The 18115-nt window shown below is 41.2% G+C and overlaps 1 protein-coding gene across 4 annotated transcripts in view; it reads left to right on the top strand.

Moving 5' to 3' along the window:
- The window catches only part of LOC105453766, a 120320-nt gene that overhangs the window by 49846 nt on the left and 52359 nt on the right, over positions 1-18115 (top strand). The gene's annotated exons all lie outside the window — the stretch shown is intronic.

An 18115-nucleotide genomic window follows, 5' to 3' on the forward strand; every position in this document is an offset into this window, starting at 1 on the left:
AGAGAGAGAGAGAGAGAGAGAAAACGCGATAGCTTCGGGAGCGCTCGTGTAAACACGATAACAGGAAGGACAACAGGAAAGTACAAGAAGTGTCGCAAGAAAACGGAGTAAACGAGGGAGGATGAGGAAGGTATTTACTCTCGGTTTTCGGGAACGTTGTTGTACACGGAATTTTCCAGCGGCAGAGGCGAGAGATGCGGAGAAGACGATGGTTACGTGGCGAGTTTGTAAAAGAGTACGGGGACGCGTCATCTACCCTAAAATCGAAAATTGTTCGGCGTTACGTGCCCGACGCAACGACGCCAGACACACCGTAATCTGCTTTCCTATATACGCGCGCGGTCACCCCGTCTCGCCGCCGTGCGCCGATCTCCTTAGCGCGTTACGCCGCCGTTGGCGGCTTCAAGCAAGTAGCGTAAACGTACACACGAGAGACGTACATGTGGAGGATGCGCATGTACAGCCGCCGCCGTCGCCGCCGGGACGATGAACGAACGGCGTTGTCGTTGGCACCGTACGCGCGAGATAGTAGTGGTAAAGTAACGCGTAGTCGTTGCTGGCGCGGCGCGGTGCGACGCGCGTAACATTGCGTTGTGTTGCGTCGCGCCGCGTCGCGACGACGACGACGACGGCGACGATGGATCGTCGCCGATGTCGTCGTCGTAGTCATCGCCGCCGCCGCGCCGTTGCCGCGATAACAGTAGTGGTAATGCGACGTGGTGGGATGCGGCGGCAGATTCATACGTGACCCGGTGCGGCAGGCAGGACTCGACCGGCGCTACTCGACTTTGCGAACGCACAGATCAGTCGAGTCGCGAACCTCGGAACGAGCTGCCGCGTGCCTCTTTCTCTCTCTCTCTCTCTCTCTCTCTCTCTCTCTTTCTCTCCGTTTTGCGTTTCTTCTCTTTTTCCGTCCCTAACTCTTTCTCACTCTTCCGCTCTCCGTCCCCGTCTCGCTTTGCCACCGTTCCGTCCCGTCCTTCCTCTCTCGCGTGGTTTCGCTTTTACGTTGTCATCTGTTCCTCTCCTTGTCGCTCCTGTCTGCCTCGCGATCTGCTCCGTGATTCCTCCTCTTTCGTTCGTTTCTCATCTCGCTCACCGCGCCGTGGGATCGACCGTCCGTCTCCGTACGTGCCACGAAGCGTCTCACCTGCCGCCTAGTCCCGTCTCGGTCACGTACACCCATCGACTTCATGCTCGTCTTCCTCTCGCCCGCGGCCGCGAAGCACGTACGACGCGGCTGGCAGGCCGCCGCCGCCGCCGCCGTCGCTGCCGCCGTCGTCGTCGCCGGCGAGGAACGCCGAGCGGGTCCGAGTCCGGTCGAGAGCGCGGCGCTCGCGGCAACACGCGCACGCGGTAAGCGGGAACCCGCTGCCGCGCCGCCACCGCGCCGCCGTGAATATCACCTGCCAAACGCAGTGGACGCGCATTAAAACCGTCGATCGGCCAGCGTGAGAGGCATCACGACGACGACGACAACGACGACGACGTGACGTTTCCCACCCCTCCGCGACGATAACGAGGCCCGCGCGGTGTCGTTATCGAGGCCGGAGATTAATCGAAGGGGAGATCCCGACGGGTTCCTCGCCGCCGCCCGTCTTCCTCCTTCGGCCGCGTTCTTTCGCTCTCGAACGCGCCGACGATGGGAGGCTGCGACTCATCTCGCCGCTGATGATCCATACCGTTTCGTGCAAGGATCCGCTTCTCCCTTTAGAGAGCCGCGCGTCTTCCAGGAAGCCAACCCGATCGATCTTCATCGCGTAAAACGACTCCGGCACAGTTGGCGGAGGTCGCCGCGCGTCATAGCACTTTTGCGCGTCATGCTGAAGCAAGGTGTGTGTGTGTGTGTGTGTGTGTGTGTGTTTACATCGCGAAACTTTCATGCTAATTTTCCCGGACTGTCATTAATATCTTTCGCCTCAGCGTATTGCGCGCGAGCGCGATAATTTCTGCTCGTTTAATGCTCATCTTACAGTACACGCTTTGCTCAAACAATGGACCGAGTTTTATTAAAATTGGCCAGGTACATAACGTCGAATGATCGTTTATCAAAACTTATTTCTGCACGCGCGCAAATCCGAGAATTACCCGAGAACGTGAAAGTAATGAAAACCAACGTTCTCGCCGTCGCGAGACACCTGAGCGCCGCGCATTCGTCGCGTCGCGACGAATAACACGAAGCTCGAGTAAAACCCACTTGCTCCACCTCTCTCACTTTTTTTTCTCCTCTCCCAGTCTACCGTTTACGTCAGTGATTAGCCACACCGATATCTGAAATTCAAATCGCGCTATTTCCATCCGTAAATAGCGCGCCGAACGTGGAGCGCATTTTTTTCACGTATTTTTTGACATTTAGACGTGCATATACGCGTGTCTAATTTTACGCGCCTCTTCTGCAATCGTCCGATGCTTCCTCTTTTTGTAGGAAATCCTAGTCGAGGTTTTAACGAGTCAATCAGGTTTCGTAGGTCGGTTCGATTGGTCGAGTCGCGTCGTCGTTCTCGCGCGGGATCATTCCCCGAAGAGGATAAGCCGCGCTTCGCACGCTATACCATCGCACGTCGGACGGGAGTCGAAGGTGGGGCGGGAGGAGAAGAAGGTATACATTGTAAATTACCGTTCTTGCCGGCAGCCGTACTTAGGCGCACCTGGGCACGGCGGAAGGTGCAAATGGTCTCGAATTGCTCGGCAAGAAGGAGGTAATAATAGCGCCTACCATTTGATACCTCCGCCGCTTACCGCTCGCTGGTGGCTGAGAATTATAGGCGCGCGCGCGCGCGTCGATTCGTCCGATAGATAATTTCAACGTGTAATCCTCTTCACCGCGGCGCCGCTTATCCGTTTTCGAAACAAGACGCGACGAACGGCGCGTTTTCGCCCGCGTGGATTGCGCGCGCGGCGTTGCGCGAAAAAGAAGCCGCGCACCGCGATCGGTGATGATTCCTGGCATCCGTTATAAAATGAGCCGAGGGCGATCGCGCGTTTTCTGAAATCGATTGGATCTATCGTCGATATAGAATCGCAGCCGCAATCGAGCGCCTTAGATAGCCGCTTCGCAGACCTGCGGATAGATAACGGATCGTATAATGTTGATTTCGTTTTCCTGCAGGCGGATATTAGTTAACGTGTAAGTAGCGGCGATTCTGCAATAAGAGTATCTCTTTGAAAACGTTATATGCGTCTATATTGAATTTAATCATGTTAGGCATTTCAACTTACATCGATCCAATTATGCAGTTTATTTTTTCAATGAGATAAATTTAAAATATTGTGCAGGTCACTTCGTCAGTTTCATTAACTTGCTTGTCATTAATTAACCTAAGCGCCTTATGATTATTTCGTTTCTCAATAATTTAGACATAATAGAGCACATTACCACTGGCTCCATGAAGTCCTGATATCTATGTTATGCGTTTGTATAGTACACTTGTTACGTAACAAATTACTGAAATTTCATTGCCCATGCAGGGAAAGTGTTACGAAACACGTAGAGAATTTCGCATCGGAACAATTAGCACGTGGGGTTGGGCTCCATGTTAGAATACCCGTAGGGTGTTACATTAGGAGGCCACCAATTACGAACACGTTTGATTGCTAGTTAACTCGTTAGAAGGCACGCTATTCCGCCTGAAGTAACAATAAGCTTAACCCTTTAACCGAGTCATTTCACGATCGAAACCCTTGTAGGTGTTTATACATCTTAAAATCTAATACTGCTCTCTGATACAAATGATTATATTGACAATAATGTCGAAAGAGACGGAGATTGTTGTGGACACATGAAGCAATAAAATAATCAGGGCACAAAATAATTATTATAAAAGTATACAAAAGATACATGCGAAAAAAATTATTAGGAAAATTGTGAATCTTTTATCGCACTGAGAACATTTTCGTAAGTAATTAATTGTATATGCATTCGTACAGTCGTATTCAGCAACAATTAAATCAATTACAATCTTAACCTTTAAACCACCACGCCCAAAAAAATCACACTAACCACAATGTCGGTCTAACAGACCGCTATTATGCTTCCGCTAATTTTATAAGTTAATTATAATAAAAATGTACGTTTTCTGAATAATTGCTGATGGGGAAAGGGAAAACTATGTTTTAGTGTGAGGGTTAACAGAAAAATCTTGGATACAATAGAAATGAAATATATTTAAATGATGACAAATAAGAAAATTGTTGACAAGTAACGTTTTAATAGCGGTCTGTGAGACCGATATATAGTGGTTTAAAGGTTAAAATCTTTTTTTCTTTTTACCTATTTTCGATGCACAAAGAAATCTGTTCTTCACAGAACGATCTGTTTTACGAACGCCCTGTAGCTTTAGCTCTAAACGCGTCATTTCGCGCGAGGCGTCGTTTGACGCGTGCGCGCGCGATGATCGGCGAGTTCTTCGTGTCGGAAAATGATGCAACTTGTTGACGCCGGCCTGTCTTTATATAAGTCCCAAGTGACGGCGCATTTATCTTTCACTTTAAACGCGAGCTCCGAGTTGATATCGGGATACGGATTTGCCGGGGTTGGAGGGGGTGGGGGAGGGGGGAACCGATTTCCGCGATAGAAAGTCGAGAAGGTCCGGAAAAGGTTGCGGTCAACGTAACGCGAGCAAAATTTCGCAACGCGACCGAACGAACGGATTCGCGGGATTTTTGCGGCTCGCGCTTTATATCGCACATTTTTATCGAACGACTGACGCTTTCGTCTTGGCATTTTACTGCAGAACCGCTCCTTGTAAACGCCGTTTAAGGCCACGTCTGAATCATGAAGGATCCGATCCGGATAAAATCACGCCGCGATGCTTATTGCTTTCTTTCGCGCCGACGATTTCGCGTTTCCCAAGGACGGCGCACCATTAGGTGTCGTTTCCTTTAATAAGGGACGAAAAGTACGCACGAGGGAAGCGTGATTTATCGGCAGCAGAAAGAACAGCATCATCTCTTGCACCACCGTTATTTGCGGTTCAACTTTGTCTGCTTAGATTTATTTACGCAAATTTATTCTACATTTGTTAAATGTAAAACTATGCGATCTAATTTCGTTAAACTGCAGATTGCACCAAGTGTCAAGTCGAAACTATAATCGATGGAATCTAATTACTCTTATTGAAACAGTTAAACGAGCACACATGTGCGAATTGTCGCGATAATAATCAGAGATTTTTGTCATTTGCCGAGAATATTAGGGGGAGAATGTACTCGGGGTATTTTTTTCCAATCTTCCATTAAAAACATTACTCGTCACGGGGAAAACGGAATTCACGCGCCGAGGGAGGCGTATCGCTCGCAGGCGCGCGCACGGACCGCATTGTAATCGCGCGCAGTCGCTCCGATAATCACTTTATGACGAATGTGAAAGAAACACTTTGTCCGAAGGGTTTACCTCATGCGCGGAACGGAAGCGTGACTCACGAGTGGCTCGGGCTTATCGGCTCCTCGGCACGATAAAAAGTCCCTGGCGCCGCTGCCGCGTTTGTATAAACCGTCGGTTGGGGTATAACATGGGGTGGCAAAGTGCCATGGCATAAAGAGGAAGTGCTTCCGCGAGCGACGCGTAGCGCGAGCGTATTTTTATCTCTCGTCCTTCGTGAAGGCATGCCCCCGGTGTCTAATGTATTAATGTCGAAAAGTAAAACCTCGACGCGCGCGCGTAGCCGGGGTATATCGCGTTGACATTTCATTTGCGTGACTATTCGAGAAGACATGATTTATGATCAAAAGACGCGAGGTTGATTTGCGATGCGTTACTGGAAACGTGCAGCGGAAATATCAGAAAAGTTTATTTTGGCTTGAGTGATGGCTAGGATCTTCTAATACCCCGAAACTTTTAATTCGTTTTCAATATCAATTACCGCGGAGAAAATTCCCATATATAATTCTTCACACTACATTTGCGCCATCAAATCTCATCAAAGTGTTTAATCTCAATTTATACTATAATATATTAAAATTTAAACTGATTATATTGTTTTCCGTATCGCTTTACGACATCCTCGTATTTGCATGCAACGTTCATGATTAAACATAAATTAATTTTGATCTGATAAAAAATGTAGAAAATAAATACATGAATAATGAAAGGTTATTAAATCGTTAGCGCTCTTGTTAATAAGATATACAGTTTTCTCTGCCCATTTCCATTAAAAAATGAAATGACTTGCAGCGGAGAACGTAATTCGATAACGGTATTAACTCTTAACTCGCTTTAAAATTACATGCTTATATATTATATACAAAGAAAAAGTACGTTCGCGCGATTCGAAGGCGCAGTAGAACGAAAGGGATTAATACACACGCGCCGCGTTCGTGCAGCGCGCACGCAAGCGTCGGTTCACCTTTTGCGAGGAGAGCTTTTGCGACGGGCGTCGCGCGAGGACCATTGTCCTTATCGTCGTTAATAATTCATTTGATTTTATTTGGTACGGCCGACGCGCGTCCCGACGCGCTTTATTTGGGATTAGATTCGCATGGCGATGCATTCAAACGGATTTCTCGCGAGACCATTGCTCCCCCACCGTCCCACTTCGCGTCGTGCGCACCAAAAGAGAAAATCTTCCCCCTCGTTACAGTCTCTTGCCTTCCTTATACTTTATTGCATAAATAAAGCACGAGCCGCCGAGTCCGAGCGATCCTTTACCGTGTCCGGCGAAGGCGGCGGGAGAGAGGAAGAAGGGGGTGGACGCGGCGGCGGTGAACGCAGTTTTGCGGATTAGCAATGCTAACGTAATCAAAGGGAAGCGAGATGCTTTCCTGTCGAGCGATTAAACAATGTCTTCGGAGGTCGAAAAACATTGCGGGCTTCATTCGCGAAAAACCGTTTCGCGCGCGCGGTAATTAACCGCCGAAGAAAATCCCCCCAAGAAGAGAGAGATTCTACAAAGTAATCTCGTAATGCCTGTAATACAGTACACTCTGCTGTGCTACTAACTTCGCTTATATACTTTCGACCTCGAGTTTACCCAACTTTACTCTCACCCATCTTTAGAATCGTAATGGACGTTATCTTGCTATTGTAACGAAACGAGCAACAGCGGTTTTATCAACTGCATTTGTGCGGATGCTTAACCGAAGCGTACCAAGATTTGTTATTGTTTGTTTTAAGCGTGCAGCGCTATTTTTATGCATTGATCTATTCTGTGCACTTTAATGGAGTAAATAGGTAAACATGAAGTGAAGGAGTGAAGATATAAGAGATGACATAGATCTTTGGCTCTCCATTCTATATAGCTGCAACAAATTAATAAAGTTGTTGGCATGAGATATATTAATATTTATTAATTTATTTAAATCGTGTTGAAAATACTATTTTTGTAAATTACTGAAAAATATAAGTTCTTTTAGTTTTCTATATTTTTTTAAATATATAATCTCTACACGGAAAGAACAATTTTGCTGGATCCAGATCAGAAAATAATTTTTGTTCAATAATCGAAATAATTTTGTTGGAAAGTCAAAATGATTGCTAAAATATCAAAACGTTTTATAGCAATGCTTATCATTTTTAACTTTCCAGCAAATTATTTGGATTATTGAACAAAAATTATTTTTAGATCTGTATTCAGCAAAATTTTTAGACCTTTCAACAAAATCGTTCTTTCCGTGTACGCTTACCGATGTAGCAAAAGTCAGAACTTCGCGTAGATTTAAAAAAAAAAGAAGATTGATTCGTCGATCAAGCATGACTGGAACAAAGAGATTCGAAGCAAAGTGACATTACCTTTAAACATCGTCAATTTTGCTTCACACCTGCTTCAATTTTGTCTACGGAACAGCAGGGGAACAGGAATGAGAGGGGAAGGGAAGGTTTTTCTAGAGAAAAAGGAGCGGATTGAAGTAGACGATATCGCGGAAAGGCGGAATATAAAAGGCCGCACCAAGGTTTTATCGCACAAGGTTGCTGAGCTAACCGTTTCACATGCTTCGCACGGCACTTCTTTCTTGTTTTTTTTTTCTGTTTGTTCAAAATTGAACGAAAAATCACGATAAGCGCTGCGTTAATCTTGACGCATGAAGTTTATTTGAAATAGTAAATTATTGCTCGATATTGTCTTTAATTTGTGTAACTTTCCGCAAACAGTTGTAAGCGTCACTTACATAAAAAAAAGTTCTTCTTTACGTTATTATACATATTACAAGGTCCTCGATAAAATAACTTTTGATACAATATATATCTGCGTTAATTTTATTTGCATAATATTACTCATGATATTAAAATTAAGAGTTGTGTAGATATTGCCTTTCTAGAACTTTAAAAAATATATACATGTTTATTATCTAATTATATTAACTTGCAGAATGCAATTAAAGTGCATGTTTAGATAGTCGAAGTATTTCTCCATTTTGTCCTTAAATCGATGTCCAATCATCACTGACGCGATACTGTAGATAGAACTTTGATAATTCGATTAAAAGACAACTACTATATAAGTCAAGCAAGAGCGAACGGTAGGAAAAATACACTGTCAAAGTAGGACTTCAGTAGGCACATAACAGTCGCCTTGCGATTCTATATCGAGAGGCACAATGGCTGACTGTGTCACTAATTTGTTGAATTACATCTGGAATGTGCACAGGTGTGTAGTCTTTTCGCTTTCTTTTCTGAGTTTACGCAAACAAGTCACTTTACATCTTTACATTATTACGATAGTTTTCGTTTGCACGCGTCCTTATACTATACTTCGTATAAAACAGTAATTTGACATCATTGCAAAATCCTCAACTTGCTGTTTAGTTGATTTGATGATTTCACACGATAGAAAGGCATTTAATTATAACGGTAGAACTTTGACAATTTATTATATCGGCCTTAAATTTGCCAGGATAACTGTCCAAAAGCAACACTATTTATTAACTGTTTACCTTTGAAACGTTAAAGCTCGATTCGTGTAACCAATCATAGTTACTTTCGAACGTATGGAAGATTTATAGGATTTGTTACTTTTATCGACAAACTGCGGAAATACATTCGACCACGATTTCATGTTACCGTTCACCACGATACACTCCATTCCGTTTCAGTTATTTACCGATGGAAACGAATATGTTTCGTATACGCTCCCGGATAATTATAACTGACTGTATATATATATATATATATATATATATATATATATATATATGCAATAAACTTTGATTGCAAATAATCGAAAAAATAGGAATGTATGTCCGCAAAAAATTTATTTTCACCAATCAATTTATTCTAGGATAACGATCTCATTCACTCTCCAATGTTACAATTATAATAATATAATAATTAGATACCGTCTTGTTTAGCATGTTGAACAAGAAATGTTTTTGAATTTCAGATTAATAGACATATCAGAGATAATAAACATAAATTATACTGAGATTTTACCTTGCCAATAAATCGTTCATAACGAGAGATAGGACTAAGTGATTTAAAGCCGAAACATATTGCATCGCATAGCTTCGTGAAACGGAATTTCCAATATTCCGTTACGGAACTTGGCCAAGGTTGTTCCTCCCGAGTATGTTTTGCCGCAGAAGAGAGCGTAGACAAAGAATAAAAGAGTCGCGTCGCTGTGTATTTCGCTGTATCGAGGCTTCCAGCTGCGATTTGTCCTAATTCATTTCTCTGTCAGCGGCCACTTCTTTTTCTGAGAGGAATAAAGAATGTAATTATATCTCTTTTTTACGGAGAAAATGTAACAATTAAACTTTATCACATGATAAAGTGTAATTTATCGTTTTTTTACCATTTTATTTATTCATTTGTTTTTATCGTTTTATACATTTTTACATAAATCTGATTTTTTACACATTAGCGAAACAAAGGAAATTTGCTTCGCGGAAACGATACTAGGTTGCACCTCTATATATTGGACAAAACCGCGCGTTCATGAATACTTTCATAAGCCACTATGCATTATAAAACTTCTCGGTAAATCAAATTGCGTTAAAATAATGAGCTGGAAGTTTCGCCGGAGTTTGATAACTCCGAAACTCTTGGACAAATACACTGCCGCGCGCACTGTTTCTCATTTAACACAGCTTTTTACGCTGTGGCGTATGTTTCGGCATTTATTCTTCGAGCACTGAGGGCGTCTTCTTTGTCGTGAAACGTCGCCGAGATCAATTTCAAACCGCGAAGCGAGATGCGGTAACTTTTTCTTGGAGTTAAAAGGTCGGAACGCCTTTTGCTCGGCTTTTACATGAAAGAAACCGGAAAGCGCGTCGGTTTCAACTACTCTGAAGATACTTTTGGTATCTCCTTTAGAAAGATTTATATAAAATAAACTGAGTGCTCTCAGTTCTCATAATAATTTCAAATTCATTTTATTAATCATAACTTTTACACCCATAAATAAATTATTCTTACAATAGAAAATACTTTCGCATTTTTTCTCTGCTGCATCTTGGAATTTTTTAATTTTGATGTAAAACACTTTTCGATATTTTTTACGTAGAATATAAATCTAAAACTTTTTACGCTTTTCTTTAATCTGGAATTAATTTTTTTTAAAAGAACATCTGATTGCATATCGTCTTTTAACATTCCTTAACATTAAATTTTACAATAAATAATTTGGCAATTAAATCGAGTTAAATTCAAACTGATTTGAATACAAATGAAATGCTTAAAAGAAAATCTTTAAAGTTTTTAGTCGGCTATATTTCAAAACTTGTGTTGTGTTGTCGACAATTCTCTCATGCTAAAAGATTCATTCTTTATAGATAGAAAAATCCAGGAAGTACTGAAGGCATGAAACATATCAAGTAAACACAAAAATTCCCATTTCTAGTTAAAACAGAGACGCGTTTTCCGCAACAAAAAAAATTCAAAATAGATTTGTTGGAATGACTCTGTCGTCGACGCGGAGTCCTACGCGTTATGTCGATACACTAAACGAGCAACAGGTACGAGGGCAGGATAAATCGAGAGCTAACAATTGAAGCGCATTAATTCCCGCATCACGGCCGTCGTGTTCGAAGAAAACGGCCGATAGCCGAAGGTCGCCGGTTCCGCGTCTCGATTGGTTCAGTATTAAGTGCGAGGCTCGGGGCTTAGAGACGTCGTCGCGTAGCGCTCCGGTCAGTAGACAGATATTCCGCTGATAAGTCGTAACGTGATAACGCGCGCCGTTCGCGCGCGCCACAGTTTCTGTCGACGCGACAGAACCGCCTTGCTGCGTGAGTTTTCGCCGCGAACGCTGGGAAGTAAATTGTCGTCGTTGCGTTGGTCGGCGCCGTTGCTGGAGTAAGCCGATTTTTTTTTCGTTTTTATCATCGCGAAATTTTGAAATCGTTTCGATTATATCCGCGCGGTATCGATTATCAAATACGATTTGTGCAAACATGAAGCACAATTTCTCATTAGCGAGAATTCATTAAGCGTTGATTCGCCGCGATACTATACAGATGCGAGAGCGATGGAATAAAATTGTATATCGATAGGTGTCAATACGGTTGATATCTTGGGGGGGGGGGAGGAAATTGCGATATTTATTTGCTACTTAATCTTTTAATCATCAAATCTTTTCAGTATTAAATATACGCTGTAGGTATGAATAAAACTTTGTATCTACAGTCTATTAAATATTGATTAATGTTGACGTTCAGTAATTAATTGAAGTACTTGCAGTACGTGATTATGATATTATTAGACACGCGTGAATCTATCTAGCAATTAAACGCAACTCCGATTAATATCGAGAGAAACTTTAGAAGTCTCGATGTGTCAATAAATATCAATATAGGTGATATCTTTAAAGAAATGTCGCAATTTTTATTTGCTACTTGTTTGATCTTTCAATTAAATTTAAAAAAAAATTATTTACAGCTATTATGTAAACACTTTTTATATATTTACGATATATTAACGCTCAATGTATAATTAACGTGTGTGCTTGCGATGTATGATTATAATGCCACAGACACACGAATCTAGTAATTAAACTTGAAACTTATGTCGATTTTAACATCTGATTAACATCGAGAGAAAGTTCAGGAGGTCTCCCCACCGTACGAAGTCTTACGACTTTCTGTATCGTATAACGTGCGATGTCTTCGTTTCGATTTATCAGAGGATCGAGGGGGAAGAAGAGCCGAGTGAAGTGCCGTGGCAGAGTGCGCGCAGACGCGCACAGTGATATAGTCGTGTACAAATATATTTTTGTAATACCTGGAGGAAGGAACTTCTGCTCGAAATCTCATACGATCTGTCGGGCGCGAGCGGTCGATCTCTCGAGGTGGCCAACCGACTCGGGACAGGCTCGACGTGTGCGCGCTCGACGGCGACGACGAAGGGAATCGGTAGTATGACCAAGATTCGGTGCAGGATCTGCGAGCTGCTCGGCGAGGATCAAGGCCTGAATCACGGACTGAGTCACCCCTGCCACCTGACGAATCTGAATCACCTTAGGCCGGGGCTGAACTACAGTTCGCTCCCTAACATGAACTACTTGAACCACGGCTTGCTCAATGGCCTCTATCTTCCGCAGCTCAAGGACATGATGCTCGCCGCCTACTTGCTCAGAGGTAAAGATCAACGTCGAGATTAAAAATTTCATGCGCGACGAGAGACACGCGATTTTTAGGCTACGAGCAGTTACTGCGGGTAGTTTATTCCGCTACTGAACAGTTTTATTCGGCACTACGATTTTATTTACTGACGACAAATATATAACAGTTGCTTGCATTATAATTTGCAAAATTTGCTTAAAAAGGCAATTGGAAGCTTTAATTTAATATTCGGAACCTTCTTCGGACATATCTTGCTTCGTTGCAAAATTAAAAATTTATTTCCAAATTAAAACAAACTTGCGAAAATAATTACGTTTATATCTTGTTTTACTTGTGTATACGTTAGATATTCCAGTATTAAATTGAGGCAGCAACATATCGAGCATAAAATGCACGGTTTAATTGGTGGCAAGTAAAGCACACCTCACACACCGGTAATTAATTTGATTTACTCGGTGCACGGTGATTCTGTTCAGTGGATAAATATCAAAATAGCTGATATTTCAATTTTTTGCAATAATTAAAACTGCTCGAAAGCAAAAACTGCATCACGACAAACAAGTCCGATAGTTACTAGAAACGCGATTTAACTGACCAGCGATTCAAACATGAATGTATCAAGCACGTTGTAACTCAGTTAATTTATTAAATGTGCCACACGATTTTATTCATGAAAGATAAATATAAAAGTTGACAATGTAATTTTAGTTTTTCACATTATTTGTTTAGAGAAATTGCATTGGATTGATCAAAACAGTTAAAAAAATTCGTTGAGAAATTTTCGTAATAAAAAAAAAAAATATATATATATATATATAGGGTGTCCCGAAATTCACGAATCAAAATATCATAGCAAGAAAGTCTTCGAAAAATTAAGTAAAAAAGTTATTTGTAAATTTTTAATTTAAGCAGTAGTTTCTGAGATATAAGAATTTAATCTTCGCCAATTATAATAGATTACGATTAAACGGAAACATGTCTGTGAACGCGTCGATAGTGTTGGTGGTCGCGCATTTCACGTGAGTATTAATCTATAATTGGCTAAATTTAAACCCTTATATCTCAGAAACTACTGCTTAAATTAAAAATTTATAAATAACTTTTTTATAATAAATTTTTAGAATAAATACTTTTTTAGAATACATTTATCGAAGACTTTCTTGCTATGATATTTTGATTCGCGAATTTCGGGACACCCTATATATATGTATATTTCAATCGCGTGACAACTCGCTTAATTTTATGTGTGATTATTTTCTTCATTGACGATAAATATTCAAATCAATACAATATTATTAAATCTGTAATTATTCAAAGAAATTGTATCGAAATACATCGACTATGTGTCGCTTTAACCAGTGAAAAGAATTCCAAATGGACAACGTATCGATCGCGTTTGCTGTATTTGATTGCGGCTTCATAACTCCAAATATAAATAGTTTTTTTCGCGATAATTATACTCTGGCATAAAAGTCGCGTCGGAACATATCGAACGTGATGTCACACATTTACATGTCTTAAGCAATTTTTGTTTGGCAGCAACCGCGTTTAATTGTTTTAATTTTTCGATGGGTGATAATTTTTTAATACCTATTAATTTTCCCCTTTTTATTATCTTATTATTGTCGTGACGCTTTTTTGAACAGAGTTGTTACATACATTATTGCAAAGGATAATCACGCAACTTGATTAGCTTTCATTAAATGCCAGTAAGATTATTATTATCGTAACCGTCCGCATATTACCAGAAGAAATCTAATTGCTCATCATTGACGTATCAATCTCTTTGTATTTTCGTTAATATTATATCGGATTTATTGCGCGATGTAATTGTGTCTCAATGTACCTATCGATAATCGTGAATATACGCTCTTTCCCTTCTTCGGCGTTACAAAATGCGTATCGTTATCGTGTTTCCAACAAGTTGAATTCACGTAAAACGAGCGCGTATCAATCGGTAATCCCTAAGATGCCTTACCGCCCAGACGTTTCGCTTTATTCTCGCATGGCTGTGCCGAGATCGGTTTATCCGAAACGTTACAACCACGCTCGCAGGACAAAAGTGATATCTCACTGTGCTCCGCTTCAGCGTAAAAGCGCGGGACAAGAACTCTAAGTCACCGAACGAACGGCTGAATAATAAATGCGCGCCATCCCCGGCTCGATTTCGGACCCGCAATGATATATTTTTCACATCGCACGCGGTAGGATAGAATCGTATTTCAGTGGCATTTTTGTAACGTTCAGCGATATTAATATTTCTGACACGATGAAATTGAAATGTTTTCCAATGATATTAATATAATCCTATTAATATATATACAGAATTTGCGTTATTCGACGTAACAGAGTTTAACATAATTTGAATTTGTATTAATTACTCGTATAAATTTTCTTTTGCCAATATGAAATCTGACCGCTAGAAAGTTTAGGTAATAAATTATTACTAAAAGAAAATAGAAAAGTTATTACTATATGTTAATAAGAATTTTTCGCGAAAGAATTGGACGAATCGAAATATGATGGGATGTCCGAAGCTTAGACAATGTCTAAACGTAACAGTATATTGTTTAACTTTTTTTCTTTGCATTTCTCAATTGCAATACGTAATTTAACAAAAAAAGCTGAGAAACTTCATACTTTTAGTTCTTCAAATCCTTCGCTCACACGTCATGCAACGTGCAACATTCGAAATATTGTATAATCAATCAATATATTGCGCTCAAGAGTCCGTCGTTATCTGCTAGAATCAATTCATGCAGTTTACAAATTAATTAGCTAGATCGTACGACCGAAGGACAGCGCAATCCGAAACGTGATCTCGCGCCGCGAACCGCATTGAATCCGCACGAGCACAGCTATCGACCAGCGGCCGCGTAACCGTATCATTCAAATATTGACAGCTGCATTCTACGGGTCGCCACCGGTATTCCTCGTATCGCCAATTTTTATCGCGAACCGCCGATCGATACCCCCCCCCCCCTCTTCTCCTCTCCCTTCTGCCGACCGAGTGTCGGCCGAGGCGGGCGGCAGCAGCCCCATTGCTACCGAGGATCATGTGTGCTCTTTCATTCGTCCGAGAAGTCGCTCATTTCTGCGTGAACGTTCGCGCATGTCGGTCTGATTTTATGATAACGTTGGTCGGCTACCAAATCGCCGCGCAAATATGACATGCACGATACTTTACTCCCGTCTCCCCTCGCCATCACCCTCCGCAGCCCCGTTTCCCGATTTTCCGCTCCCTCGACCACATATTTTGTTTGCTCGTTGATCTTCGCGAATTTGTATGCACGCTTTCCGCATGTTGTCGGGGAAAACGTATCGCGAGCATGCCCGCGAAATATGGCGGGCTTGTGCGCACTAAAGCAAGGTCAAAATTTGCATCTATCTCCATTTATGGTCAATTCATCGCTCGGCGCGTTACAGTTAACGTTTTAATAGTTAACAGCCCTTTTACACCCGTATTTTCAACGATGTTGAAGGAGCTATACGAAGACACGAACTATTTTATCTTATCTTTGTTTACGTGATATATAACTTAATAAAGAACAAAAAGAAATTGCAATTTACTTCAATCATTTTTATTTTTTAATATTTATTTGCAAGAGTATCCAAAATCTGATACGATATTATATCACATATTTTATCACTTCCAGCCTTTTCGTGTAAATTTTACAAAATAAATACAGATGGATTTACAATAAAGAATATTAAAGAGACTATCTTTCAGAACGAATCAACAAATGGAGACAATAGAGTTCGTTTCGGTTCTACGATCTGTATGGACGCTGCAATGGTCAGCGCAATAATATCGCGATTCAAATATATTTGTATAAATGCTTGTTATTTCATATTGTTTTTGTCATTAGACGCGTTAAAGTAAGTGGTTTCTTGCTCGCGATAGCACGAACGCGATAGACAATCTCGTAATAGTGTTACTCTCGTAAAAGTGGATACTAAAACGAATGCAACATTTATTTTCTCTCTTTTTTAAGTCGATTTACCTCTACTTCGACTTGAAAAAAATATATACACTTTGCAGATTATAATTGGACATGTTTTATTTCTTGATTTTATGCACCGATGTTTTATCATCACGCGATTTTATAATAAGTACATAGCTGTGCATTGATCGTTTTTGATCGAACAAACACGTTAATTTTGCGTAATAAATAGATTCAATAAGGTATAACAAGCAATTGTGCGTAAACTCTTTAGTGGGAAATAATATTGGAGCTTTATGAACAGTTTAACGAAGCCAATAAGAATTTGTTATGAAGAAAGGCGAATTACGCATCGAATGGAAGGAAATTTCAATTTCTGAACGAAGAGTAAAACATACAATGTGTTATAGAGAACTATAAGTTGTAACGAGAAAGATTTCAGAATATTTTTTTTTATAAAGAGATATCATTCAAGTAGTATCTTAGTAGTAGTAGTATCTTATCTTCAATATTAGGCAAAGATATTGTGATATCCTTTTTTGAACACGTTAAATGTTTTTTTTAATAACTTTGAAATATTTAATATACAATATTTAATATACAATTTGCATTAGCTTGTATTAATTATTTTTTTATTAGTTTTCGTTATCCTTATTCCAAAGTTTCGAATTGGTAGTATAGCGTTTAATATCGAATATGAAATATCTGAAAATATCGATTGCCTCATATTTAAGATTCAATTAGTAAGCTTTCGGATCTTTAAGCCGAACAATAATCTTTGTTAATTGGCGCGCCGAGTTAAATAGCCGCTAATGAAAACGCGAGGGCCAATTAATAAGGCTTCGAAAGTCAGCTCGATTGTCCTCGCCGGAATGGCTCGCGTTAAATCAGCAGAGGCTGGATTTCCGCGCGTTTCACAACTTTCGCGAGTTTACGTTAATCGCAAATTACGAGTCGCCAGCGATGAGGATGGCGTTCGGGTTTATCGATAATCGCGTCCCCGTTTACCGCGCGTCACCGCCGCCGCCGCCGCCGCACGAGAGGCGCAATTTGCCAGAACGGAGAGACGGTGGAGAAAATGTCTGTGGCTCGCGGTCCGCCTCGCGACTATGACCTTGATTTACGATCTTTTGCTGACCCTAACGTCAACCGAGCACGGCCGGCCGCTCTCACGTACTGCCATCAAAACGATCACGTTTACATCGGACGGCGACAGCGCGAGAATTCCATGTGTTCCGCATTTAAGCCCGACGACGATGACGATGACAACGAGAACGACGACGATGACGACCACGATTTCCGTCATATTCTCGCATAATTTACGAATGTACCGCCGGTTGTTGGCGACGTACGCGATAACACACGGCAGTGATCAACCGAGCATGTGCACTGATTGTAACGAATTAATTCGCACGTATGTGTTGTATGCACGAAATTACATGTGATGTTAAGCGCGACGTATTGATACGCGAATGCTTTGTGGGCTGAAAATTTAATCGTATAGAGGTTTCTCGTATCGGCAATTGCAAACCTGACGTTGAAACGTATTGTCTAAAGTATCTCCATATCGCGGCTTAATTCAGAGTGGACATTTGAGATGATTATTTTCAAATAATACCCTGTCAAACTTTAATTACCTTATTACCTATTGGCGCGCTGATCTAGAAAACTAAAACGTT

This window comes from Wasmannia auropunctata, unplaced genomic scaffold, assembly GCF_000956235.1.
Source record: "Wasmannia auropunctata unplaced genomic scaffold, wasmannia.A_1.0 LD335995.1, whole genome shotgun sequence".
Taxonomy (NCBI): Eukaryota; Metazoa; Arthropoda; class Insecta; order Hymenoptera; family Formicidae; genus Wasmannia; species Wasmannia auropunctata.